Raw genomic sequence first — 13,017 nt, 5'->3', positions numbered from 1 at the left:
TCAATGTGAGAAGCGTTTCTCCTGAGTTCTATTATAGAAAATTAGAAACTGACTGGTGCCTGCACAGCACATCACCTGGAGAATAGATGTGTACTGATCATATTTAATTTCTGCTGTCTCTGCAGATCCTTGTTGAAGCATGAAATGCTATTTGCCTTATCAACTTTGCCAAGATAATAAAACTTTGTAATTCAAAAGTAAGTTATGTCCTTCCTACAAATGACTAATAACAGACTTCCCTTGGCTTAGAGTATTTCCTTGAATTTTGTAGGTGGTAAGAATCAAAAATAGTAAAACGTATATAAACCTGGTAATATTCTGATTATTGACTAATACTATATATCTATGTGCATTCTAAGTTGTATGGAAACCAGCTTTTACACATTGGGGGAGATGTATCAAGCTGTTTGATTTAGAATTTGGGAGTAAATCTCAAATGCCTTGCAACACATATATTCAGATTTTTAAACCATTTTATACACTTTTCTGAATCATGCGGCATGATGTTGTGAGGAGAAGTGAGTGCACAAAATATTCATTTTTGTAGTGCAGCAAACTAGGCCATTTAATAGATGGGGCTTAGTACAACTCAACAGTCTTAGACTGCAGCAGATTAATCATCGTGCTTCAGAAACTGCTATAAATATGGTGCAGCTGAAGACTGGTCTAGTCGTACTTTGTACTGGTTTAAAGAGCAACACTTTAATACATATCACTTCAGCTTCTGTATATCCAGTTACGATTGCTATAAACGTAGCGAGGATAGAGTGAAGGAGAATAGCGTAACCCACAGCTTCTCTATATCCTTTGTTACTTGACTATAATGACCTACTGCTACTTCTGAAATTAAAAGGTGAAAGTATGGGGGTGCATCCACACGTTTAGTTTTTAAGATGTAGTTTTTGATGCCCAAAATAGGGGAGGAATAGTACTTCTTAATAAGTCCTCACCCATTATGATCTACACCTGCGTTTGGCTTCAAAAACTGCATCTGAACATTTGGATGCACCCTAACTCTGAAGTTACCTGGCCAAAATTAGTAATAGCACAGTTGGAGAGAGCCTATTTAGGCAGGCGTTTCCTAGTTGTAAGATCAGCTAAGGCAACTGAAGCCAGAGCAGCTTTCCCTCACATCCCATAATGCTCAGTGCTTTCACATGCACTACCACTAGCTGTGAAAAAGTTTAGTGCCAGCTCAACTCTCCACTAGTGTCAAGTCCGGTACGGGCCACCCTTCTGCTGGGCTATAAAGATCGATTGGGTATTACAACCCTTGGTACGATGAGCCCACGGTTTCCTTCAGGACACACGTGATGTCTTGCAATCACTAGACAAAATTTGCTGGAGTGATTATTTTCATTGGCTCAGTTGCGATGTGGTATCGCTATATACCTCTATTCCACATAATGTAGCACTCAGAGCACTACATTTCCATCTTAAAAAGTACACAAAATATACACTATACTCTATACTCACAATGTCTTTTGTTTGACAATGTTTATTATTTACAGACTGAGGGGGTGAGCATGGGGGCCAAATTTTCCCCATCGCTTGCCAACCTTTCCATCTCGTGGTGAGAGGAACTCATTATCTACTCCCCCGACAACCCCTTTTTAGATTGCATTGAGTGGTATGGCGGGTACATCAACGATATCTTGATCGTCTGACGGGGAGATGTGCCTGCCATATCATATCACCTCAACAACAATACTTTTAATTTGAGTTTTACGTATGTCCCCACCCAAATGAAATTCCTTTCCTTGATTAATATCTATACGGTACTAGTGGTGTGAACATCACCACTAGAACATATCGCAAACCCACAGCAGGGATATATAATTCTACACACCAAGTCCCAACATCAGTCACATACGATCCAGGCTATCCCTGTGGGGGAGCTAACAAGGGTGAGGAGAAATTGCAGCACTACTACTCTATTCTGTACAGTGGCAACACAAGTATGCAACAGATTGAGGAGCAGAGGCTAGGCTGAATGGACATTAGAGCCTATAACAGAGCCGTAGACAGAAACCAACAGAATCTTATATATCCCCCAACAACAACGTAACTTGTGCTGCAATCGAAACAGGGGTCCTGACTCTACTTATACTCCCACATTAGTACTACAGTTTAGTCCACAGTTTAAGGCCATTTCAAATATTGTCCAAAAACATATCCCCCTACTTAAAACAGGTCCCATACTTTAACAGATCCTCAATAATGGCTGCAAAATTGTTTCCAGAAGGGGTCAAAGCCTTTGTAACTTACTGTCCCCCTCTCTATTCACCACACAACCTAATTCTACTTGGCTATCTATCCAGATTTCTACAGATGTGGTGCCTCTCGATGCCTGACATGTAAATTTGTTAACAACAAAAAAAAAGAAGTCTTTTACTACCAGCGATAGCACAAGAAAATTTTCTATTAAAAAACTTAGGAACTGCAATTCGGACAATGTACTGTATATCATACAGTGTACCATGTGCAATCTAATGTATGTCGGACATACGACTCGCAAATTTAAAGTTAGATTCACAGAGCATTTGCATGATATTTTGAATCTTGCGAGTCGGAATTTATCCGGCGCATTACAACATTTCGTTAGAATACACAAAGGGGACACCAGTTCATTAAGTACATATGCCATAGAAAAAGTCAATAAGAACATTGGAGGTGGTAATATTGGAGCCCACCTGGCTAACAGGGAGGCTTACTGGATTTTTTCATTAGGAATGTGTTTCCCACAAGGATTAAATATGAGAAGGGAGTTGATGTACCATTACTAATGCTCATTCCATTACAACTGTTGTAACTCTTATGTATATAATGGGAAGAATTGACCCCTCATTCTGTAAATATCAGTTCTGTTCTGTTGTTCTGTTCTTTCTATTATTTTGTATATGTTACAGTGATTTTTATTATCATTAGTTCCATTTTTAATATTTCTACATTCGTTTTAATTCTATCGGTACCTTACCTTGTTGTATGGAGGAGTTGCCTCGGCCGCGCCGCGGGGATCCTTGTTGACATTGCCTGGATGCTGCTGTCTACTTACGGTTTTGTCCTGTATCTTCGCTGCGATGCCGATGAGATTCCTCCTTGCCAAGGTCATTTTGCCACAGTAATCCTCGCTCGGTGTACTTGTCATATGACTGGGACTTAAAAGGCTGACAATACATCCACTAGTTGCCACTCAACTTAAAGCGTGACACGTGACCCTGATCATGTGATAGGACACGATTCGCCAACATTATACTCCGCTTTATAGCTATGGTTGTGTTATGAGACAATGCATGATGTACAAGTTCTTCATTTTGGGCTTCTTTAAACTAGAATTGTTTTACTACCAGTTGTCTATATGTGATTACTTTGTCTAACTAAATGTGGGAGGGATCGGAAGTGACTGGGGTTTGAGGGGAGGTACTGATAAGTGTATTTTGGCTATAAATGTGAATCTATGCCATTGTATTTTAGCCATGACTAAGGACAGGGTGTCTGTCTAAAACGCGTAGGTATTATATCCGTCTGTCTGAGTGGTCTGTCTGTATTACGACTATGTATTAAATAAAGAAATCTTCAGTGTTTGGAGCCTGGCTGGACTGCAAACTTATTTTTTCCTCTACTACTAGCTGCCCAGCTAATCAGGACACAGAATCTTAGGCTGAAAACTCTCCTCCGTGTTACTGCTGTACAACACAGATGTAAACCTAACCTAACAGAGATAAATTCAATGTCAGTTTTAAATCATTACTTCCAAACTAACGTGCTTTACTGTTACAGTTACCTATACACATATATTATTACATACACTTAGATGTATTTCTATGCACTGTTGTATGCACTGCAATACTCTGGATTAGAGTGTTGAAATATGACTTCTAATGTTCCTAAATAGTTTAGAGGTCTCTACCAATAAAATGCTCAGAGCCTTTAGCAGTGTCTAGCAAGCATCTGCAAACCATTAAAATCTGCTGCAACACTTCCCGTCTCAGATTCCTGTCCTTTTGTCTACAGAGTAAGTAGTCACTATTTTGTCTTGTTTATTTCAGGCTTTTGGAATTGTTTCTGTTTGTTTCATTAAGTTTTTAAAAATATTGCCTGCAGTTTCCCCTGGTCTCCTATTACCCTATGCTTGTTGTCATGGGATCACGTTTCAGTGATCTGGATGTCTAAACTAACAACATGGCAGCAATAATAATATTCAGTTGAGAGTCTAGGAACTTGGTCGTTCAGTGTCAAGAAACATAATTATTAGCTTTAAACTTTATTGAACTGAAATATTTAATCACGTAAAATGTTTCAATGTTAGTGTATTTAGGCATAATAATTGTGGCTGATTTGGATTATGTTTTTAAGTTTAGTGACTTTCTGTGTTAAAGTATAGAATTCTAATGGCTAAATGTTATTCTGAAAGAGAATGCTATTCACTAAATGAGAAAGGAAAAAGCAGAGACATCAGAATGATAACAAAACGTACCGTTGAGGATCTATCAATGGATTTGCAAATTAAGTTCTGACATGCTCCACATTCACTTAATGTACTGGAACATAGAGTAAAAAAATTCCTGATACTCTGATTGCATTTAAAAATTTTAATATTGTGAAAAAGTATTTCATTTTGTATATCATTAGATTTTTATTGAAGAGAATGTTGAAGAGCAATTCAATATGGAATAGTGCATACTATACGTTTCAATGCAGCCCCCCCCCCTCCTTTAAAAAAGTCCCTCCACTGATGCTTTGTTTTCACGAGTAATAGTTAAAACCTAATATTAATGAAAAGTTGTCTTAATTATATAGATGTCAATATAAGTACAGGTGGTCCACTACTTAGGAACACCTGACCTACAGGCGACCCCTAGTTACAAACGGACCTCTGGTTGTTGGTAATTTACTGTACTTTAGTCCCAGGCTACAATAAACAGCTATAACCGTTATTAAATCTGACTGTAGTTAAGATTTGTTATACTGGTTCTTCAGACAACATTTTTAAAATCCACTTGTCACAGATAGAGATGGGCGAATCCATTTTAACGATTCTAACTTTGGTTAGAATTTCAGGAAAAATTGGATTCTTCACGAAGCCAAAGTTTACGGTGATTTGTGGGAACATTTTTTTTTTCCCTCCTTTATTATCAAAATGGGCGTGAGTACAATGTGTTACATGTGGCAGAGGGAGAGAAAGGTTTGTCCTATGGGGACAATACCACCCATTTGTCACATAAAATTTAACTTTTATTACTAATTATCTTAAAAGTAAAGGGATGGATCAGAGATCATTTGACTATACATGAAATTTAAAACTAACATACAGTCGTGCTCAGCGGATGGAGCGGTGTGGGGCATATAGGGCAAGTGGCAATAGGTTCTAGGTAAAGGTCTATATATGAACCATCCGGGTCCTCAGTTTGTTTCTCAGCTGGGTAGTCTCACTCCAATGTGACGCTCAAACCTCCAATATGTAAGCTATGGTACGGCACATATACTTCTGTACTTTATATACTTCTGTGGTCAGTTTGTTTGGTGGTTTGCAGCCAGATCTTGTGCAGTGAGCTCTGCAGATTTTTGTGGCAGATAACTTTAAAAAAAAGCATTAGCAAAGCGAGTGTATGAGCTTGGCAGCGAGTGTGCACTGATCCCAAGTGTGTGCAGTGTCATAAGTGTGACTTAGGTTTAAGGGACTTAAGTTTGAGGGGCTTTAGCAGGTAACTTCTCTCTGTGCATATTTCTATTGTAATCCCCATCAGAATAATGGACTCCATAAGTGGCATTGCTACACGGTGTACATCCTGTGCCATGTATGCTTTCCTTGAACAGCCGTTCGAGGGGGAATACTGCTGTGTGGGGTGTGTGAAAATCGCTCATCTGGAAGCCCAGATTCTGGATCTAAATGAGCAAGTTTCAAGGCTGCGGGCAATTGATAATATGGAACGAAGTTTGCTGCTCCTGGGGCACAAACTCTCTGGGGAAGATGGGTGTGGGGAGGGAAGTATGGAGGTGCAGAATGAGGGGGCAGCTAGTTGGGTAACATGTAGAAGGCGGGGTAGAGGGAAGAGTTGTAGAGAGTCTAGTCCTGATCTGGTGCACCCCAATAAGTTTGCCAGGCTGGCGGATGAGGGGGATATCAGCTCTGGGGTAGCAATGCTGCAGAAAGACGTGGCCGCTAGCAACCAGGGGAATGTCTGCTCCGGTAAGAAGGGTAATGGGAGCAAAGGCAAAGTCAGACAGGTGCTGGTAGTGGGAGATTCCATTATTAGGGGAACACACAGGGCAATCTGTCACAAAGACCGTGCATACCGAACAGTGTGTTGTTTGCCGGGTGCTCGGGTTCGGCATGTTGCGGATCGGGTTGACAGATTACTGGGAGGGGCTGGTGAGGAACCAGCGGTCATGGTCCACATTGGCACTAATGACAAAGTAACAGGTAGGTGGAAGGTCCTTAAAAATGATTTCAGAGATTTAGGCCATAAGCTCAGGGCAAGGACCTCAAAGGTAATTTTCTCAGAAATACTGCCTGTACCACGTGCCACACCAGAAAGGCAGCGGGAGATCAAGGAGGTAAATAAGTGGCTCAAAAGTTGGTGTAGGAAGGAGGGGTTTGGGTTCATGGAGAACTGGGCTGACTTTTCTGTCGGCTACAGGCTCTACAGTAGGGATGGGCTGCACCTCAATGGGGAGGGGGCCGCTGTTTTAGGGGAAAAAATGGCTAGAAGGTTGGAGGAGTGTTTAAACTAGAGACCTGGGGGGAGGGCAACTACACTTGTGCAGGGCAAATAGACGGTGTACATAGAGAGCTGGGAAGAATCATAGTCCAAGGGGGAGGAAGGGGGGCTGGAATGAGATTGGGGAATAAGGACAAAAGGAATACGGACAGGGAAAACCATATAAAGTGTGTGTACACAAATGCCAGAAGCCTCACAAACAAAATGGAGGAACTGGAACTCTTGATGTTGGAGCGGAAATATGATATAGTGGGTATCAGCGAGACATGGCTGGACAGTAGCTACGACTGGGCTGTTACTATAGATGGTTATAGTCTTTTTAGAAAGGATCGCATAAATAAAAAAGGGGGAGGGGTTTGTTTATATGTGAATTCTTGCCTCAAGCCCATCTTGCGAGATGACATCAGTAACGCAAATGTGGAGTCCCTATGGGTGGAGATAAGAGGAGGGAAAAAGAATAATAAAATATTACTAGGGGTTTGTTATAAGGCTCCAAATATAATGGAGGCAGCAGAGGAAATGCTGATAAGTGAAATGGATGCGGCTTCAAAGCATGGTGAAGTACTTATCATGGGGGACTTCAATTACCCAGATATTGACTGGGGGGCAGAAACCTGCAGGTCCTTCAAAGGTAGCAGGTTCTTGTCAACAACAAAAGACAATTACCTGTCGCAACTAGTCCTGGAGCCAACAAGAGGGGGGGGCACTGCTGGACCTTATCCTTACCAACAGACCTGATAGGGTATCAAAACTACAGGTTGGGGGGAACCTGGGGAATAGTGATCATAATATCATTGATTTTGTATTACGCTTCACTAAGAGCGTTAGTGAAGGGGCAACCAACACTCTAAACTTCAGGAGGACAAATTTTCATCAACTAAGGGAAGACCTTAAAGGCATAGACTGGGATAATGCTCTCAAAGACAAAAGCCCCCCCCCAAAAATGGGACTTTTTCTCATATATTCTGAAAAAGTCCTGTGAGAAACACATACCTTATGGGAAAAAGCATAAAAGGAACAAGAAAAAGCCTATGTGGCTAACTAGTCTTGTAAGGAAAGCAATAAGCGAGAAAGATAAAGCGTTTAAGGTGCTAAAACGTGAAGGTAGCGATGAGGCATTACAGGAATATAGAGAGAAAAATAAATCCTGTAAAAAGCAGATAAAGGACGCAAAAATAGAGACTGAGAGAAATATTGCCAGGGAGAGCAAAAATAATCCCAAATTATTTTTCAAGTATATAAATGATAAGAAACTAAAAACAGAGAGTGTGGGTCCCCTTAGAAATAACATGGGGGTCATGGTGGAAGGAGATGAGGAAAGGGCCAATCCACTGAATGTCACCTTCTCAACTGTCTTTACCCAGGAAAATCCCCTGGTGGAAGACACAATGAGGAATAATGTAAATTCTTTTTATAATGTCAACAGTTTAACCCAGGAAGAGCTACGGCGCCGCCTCGCAACCACTAAGATAGATAAATCACCTGGGCCAGATGGCATACACCCCCGGGTTCTGCATGAATTATGTGCGGTGATAGACAGACCGTTATTTTTAATATTTGAAGATTCACTGAGGACTGGTTATGTTCCACAGGAATGGCGCATAGCAAATGTGGTACCAATATACAAAAAAGGATCAAATAGCGATCCTGGAAACTACAGACCCGTAAGTCTAACTGCTGTGGTGGGGAAAATATTTGAGGGGTTTATTAGAGATGCTATCCTGGAGTATCTCACTGTGCACAACCTTATAACCCAGCGTCAGCATGGGTTTATGAGAGATCGGTCCTGTCAGACTAATCTGATTGGTTTCTACGAGGAGGTAAGTTCAAGACTGGATCTGGGGGACGCTGTGGATGTTGTATATCTGGACTTTTCAAAGGCATTTGACACCGTGCCACATAAAAGGTTGGTATATAAAATGAGACTGCTGGGAATAGGAGAAAATCTGTGTATCTGGGTAAGTAATTGGCTTAGTGATAGAAAACAGAGGGTGGTCATTAATGGCACGTTCTCAGATTGGGTTGATGTTACCAGTGGAGTGCCACAGCGGTCAGTATTGGGGCCACTTCTTTTTAATATTTTTATTAATGACCTTGTAGTGGGTTTACACAGTCAAGTTTCAATATTTGCAGATGATACTAAGCTGTGTAAAGTAATAAATACTGAGGTCAATAGTTTAGCATTACAGAGGGATTTGTGGAAGCTTGAGGGATGGGCAGAGAAATGGTTGATGAGGTTTAATGTAGATAAATGTAAAGTTATGCACTTGGGCCATGGAAACAAAAAGTATAATTATGTTCTAAACGGTCAATTACTTAGTAAAACTGAAGCTGAAAAGGACTTGGGGGTATTGGTGGATGGTAAACTTAATTTTAGTGACCAGAGCCAGGCGGCTGCTGCTAAAGCAAATAAAATAATGGGATGTATCAAGAGAGGAATAGATTCTCATGATAAAGACATAGTTTTGCCCTTATACAAATCCCTGGTCAGACCACACATGGAATATTGTGTACAGTTTTGGGCACCAGTGTATAAAAAGGATATAGTAGAGCTGGAACGGGTGCAGAGGAGAGCAACCAGGATTATTAGGGGAATGGGGGGACTAGAATACAATGACAGATTACAACATTTGGGATTATTCAGTTTAGAAAAAAGACGACTGAGGGGAGACCTCATTACAATGTACAAATACCTGAACGGACAGTACAAGGATCTCTCCAAAGATCTTTTTATACCTAGGCCTGTGACCAGGACAAGGGGGCATCCTCTACGCCTAGAGGAGAGGCGATTTTACCATCACCATAGACAAAGGTTCTTTACTGTAAGAGCAGTGAGACTATGGAACTCTCTGCCGCAGGAGGTTGTTATGGCCGACTCTATGTACACGTTCAAGAGAGGCCTGGATACCCTTCTGGAGAGAAAAAATATCACGGGTTATGGGGATAAAACATTTATTTAATTCTTGAAGGTTGGACTTGATGGACTTGAGTCTCCTTCCGGCTTTATATACTATGATACTATGATACTATGATACATTCAAAGCCCAACACTACTCCTATTACATAGCCTCAACCAGCTAAGGGGAGGAGGGGAAGGGGGAGTAAAATTCCTATATCTTGCCCTAATGCTTAATCTCCAATCATTCCATCACACATACAAGCATATAACTTATGCAGTCGCTAGATTGCGAGGCGCTTAACACACTGCTGAATCTTAAAAGTACAAAACAGCCCCCCCGACATGTTTCGCCACTACACATGGCGTCCTCAGGGGTACCCGGGCTATAGTGCGGCACACCGATCACAGCTGCGGTGTTTAAAGACTCTCGTAGTGACGTATCCACAGAGGGGAGGGGGTGGGCGGATCCATTGCCATCGTCCAATCATAACCCCAAAGGCTCGTCCATTTTACCCAATCCAGGCGCGAAAGGCAGTGCGTCACACCTGTTGGGGGCGTGATTCGGGCGCATCTCCCTGCTTTCCAGTGCGCATGTCTGTATGTCGCGTACTAGCGGAACCGCACTGCGCATGCCCAGGGACTTTATTCCCAGCTACCGCGGTATTTCACCTCAAAAATACACCACGAGCACATCTGTTTTTTGGACCTGAACATCAATATAGACCAAGAGGGAAAAATTCAAACTTCCATTTATAGGAAAGAAACATCAACTAACAATTTATTAAGTTGGCAAAGCTGGCATCCGACTCCCCTTAAAAGGGGTATACCTTTTGGACAGTATCTCCGGGCTAGGAGAAATTGTTCCACGGACATAGAATTTGAGAGGGAATGCGAAGAACTATACAAACGGTTTATCGCAAGGGGATACCCTAAGAAAACACTGCATAGAGCCTACCAAAGAGCTAAAACCATAAGTCGTGAAGATACACTTAGTGACCTCAAAATACAAGAAAAAGGCCCTATTAGATGCATAGGAACCTTTGATGGCTATACGACACAAGTTCAGGGCATACTTCAGAAATATTGGCCCCTCCTAATGTAAGAAGCCACTATACTGACAAACAAACATTGGTTTCAACATGGCTACCATCTCGAACCATGGGGTCGTATCCCTGTGGTGGATGCTCCTTCTGTAAATATATGACAAAAAGAAAGGAATTTTCTGATTCCGCTAATCTCCATACCTACCAGGTTAAACAGTACATTAATTGTAAGACGACTGGGGTCATATACATAGCGCAATGTAAATGCCCTCTACTGTATGTAGGAAAAACAGTACAAGAGCTGAGACTAAGAATATCCTTACATTTAAGCACCATGAGAACCAATAAGGACACAACTTTATCCAGACACATGCAGTTAGTACATAAGGGAGAATTCGAACAGTTAAGTTTCTGGGGCATTGATCACATTTAAATGGGCCCGAGAGGGGGTGACCCAGATCGTCGACTTCTACAACTTGAGGCAAAGTGGATTTATCGATTGGGAACACTGAGCCCCAAAGGCCTTAATGAGGGGTTGACGTTTGCAGCATTCTTATGAGAAGTAATATGGATCTGAAAAAATGATAGGACCCGATTATTTTACTAAGGCACACTGATACTTAGGTCACCTGATAGATAAGACACAGTCAATATACAATGTACTTACCTTTAAATCATAGAAGCACAGACTATGAAGCTCCGTAATCTATTACACACGACATCTGCGTGTAGACCGTATAACATTGGGAAATAGGTGGGGATCCAAAATGAACAAAGTCCACAGTATATAGACTAGATACACCTACATCCCCCTTTACTTAGGTCCATAGACCTATTGAGACCCATGGATGGGAGGAGAATAAATATCTGTGGAAATACTAAGTCCACAACCCATCAATGATGAACACCAACATCCTTATTCTAGTCCCCATAAAGAGTTAACTTCGCTCTGTCACACACCTATTTGCCCATACTAGATCACTGATAGCATCCGAGTCTACATGTCCAGGTCCCCCGCTACGTACATATGCGATAGCCACAATAATTGGAAACTAAGTCCCTGGGCAGGCGCAGTCCAGCCCTGCCGGACGGAATACTAAGTCCTCTGTCATGCGCATATCGGCCACCACGGTGCTGCCTGTAGCTTCCAGCTGCTTCTACTGTACTGTGTTGTTGTGATTTTTGCTCCAAGGGTGTCTGTTTTGGGGGATTTGTATACCCCAAATAGCAGGTTTTTTTGTTGCTGAAGTGAATAGGAAGAAATCATTGTGAAATCCACATTTTTTCTGTACTGATTTCTGCTTCAATCCCAGGGTGTCAGTTCTTGTGCTTCTGTATACCCCAAATAGCCGTTCTTGTTTGTTGCTGAAGGGAAAAGGAAGAAATCATTGTGAAATCCACATACTATCTGTACTTATATCTGCTTTAATCCCAGGGTGTCCATTTTAGGGGATCTGTATAACGCAAATAACAATACTTTTTTGTTATTAAAGTTGAGAGCAACAAATAAGTGTCAAATCTACATAGTTTATTAACCTCTATGTCAGACAGAAAGGAGGCAGGTAGAACAGGCAGAGGTGGCAGCAAAGTAAGGGGACGTCACAGCATGGGTGACTCTGTGAGGCAGAACTACCGTTGTCATCTAGCGACAGTGTGCTGATCAACAACCCAAAGATTGTTGAGTGGTTGGCTAGGTCACCCATTCCTCAAATATAACATCTGACAACCCCAGCCAAGAGTCTGTGGGTTCCTCAGATACAACAATTAGTTGGCATGGCCCAAGAGCAGCCCTAACCTGTCCTCAACCAGCCTCTGTCCTGTTCATTTCCCTCAGCCAGAGAGCTGCTTGGTGGTCTGGGCTCAGCGCCACTCTACAGCCAGGATGAAGTGTTTGAGGACAGTCAGCAGCTGCTTGACAGTGAAGAGATGGGGCAGACATCCTCTGCTTTGTGCAGTAGGCAGGCTGTGCATACTGACACCATTGAAGAGAGTAACAGTGACAGGGAAAAGCAAATTGATAATGATGTAGCCGATTGCCAGGTGTAGCAAGGGATTCATCATTGTCAGGCGAAAAGAGTGTCAGCTTGCACGTTAGGCAGCGTAGCAGGCAGCAAGTCTCTACTGTGGCCGTGTGTTAGCAGGGTGACAGCAGTGTGAGCAAGGGAGCCAAACTGCCAAAGGGTACAAACCCCGCTTTGGAGGTCCAAGTAAGAAGTGGTTTAGGGGCTCAGCGAGGCAGCAGCATTAGAAGTCACTCAGTGAAGAGTGTTTGCAGTACAATCAACACCTCGGTGGTGTGGCAGATTTTTGTTAGACACCAGAGGAGCCGAGCGTGTGTATGCCAGGGAGCTAA

General features: G+C 42.1%; 1 protein-coding gene across 17 annotated transcripts in view; it reads left to right on the top strand.

The window, feature by feature from the left end:
- Positions 1–13,017, top strand: part of GULP1 (GULP PTB domain containing engulfment adaptor 1) — a 657,395-nt gene that overhangs the window by 128,952 nt on the left and 515,426 nt on the right. For 4 of the 17 annotated variants that reach the window (XM_072120978.1, XM_072120981.1, XM_072120971.1 and 1 more), the window contains one exon: positions 126–197. The exons of the other annotated variants lie outside the window; for them this stretch is intronic. The gene's annotated coding sequence lies outside the window, so the exon portion shown is untranslated. The remainder of the gene's footprint in view (positions 1–125; positions 198–13,017) is intronic. 17 annotated transcript variants of the gene reach the window in all.

The sequence above is a fragment of the Engystomops pustulosus genome, chromosome 8 (genome assembly GCF_040894005.1).
Source record: "Engystomops pustulosus chromosome 8, aEngPut4.maternal, whole genome shotgun sequence".
Taxonomy (NCBI): domain Eukaryota; kingdom Metazoa; phylum Chordata; class Amphibia; order Anura; family Leptodactylidae; genus Engystomops; species Engystomops pustulosus.
Note: the sequence above shows the minus strand (reverse complement) of the source record. Positions and strands in the feature narration are given on the sequence as shown.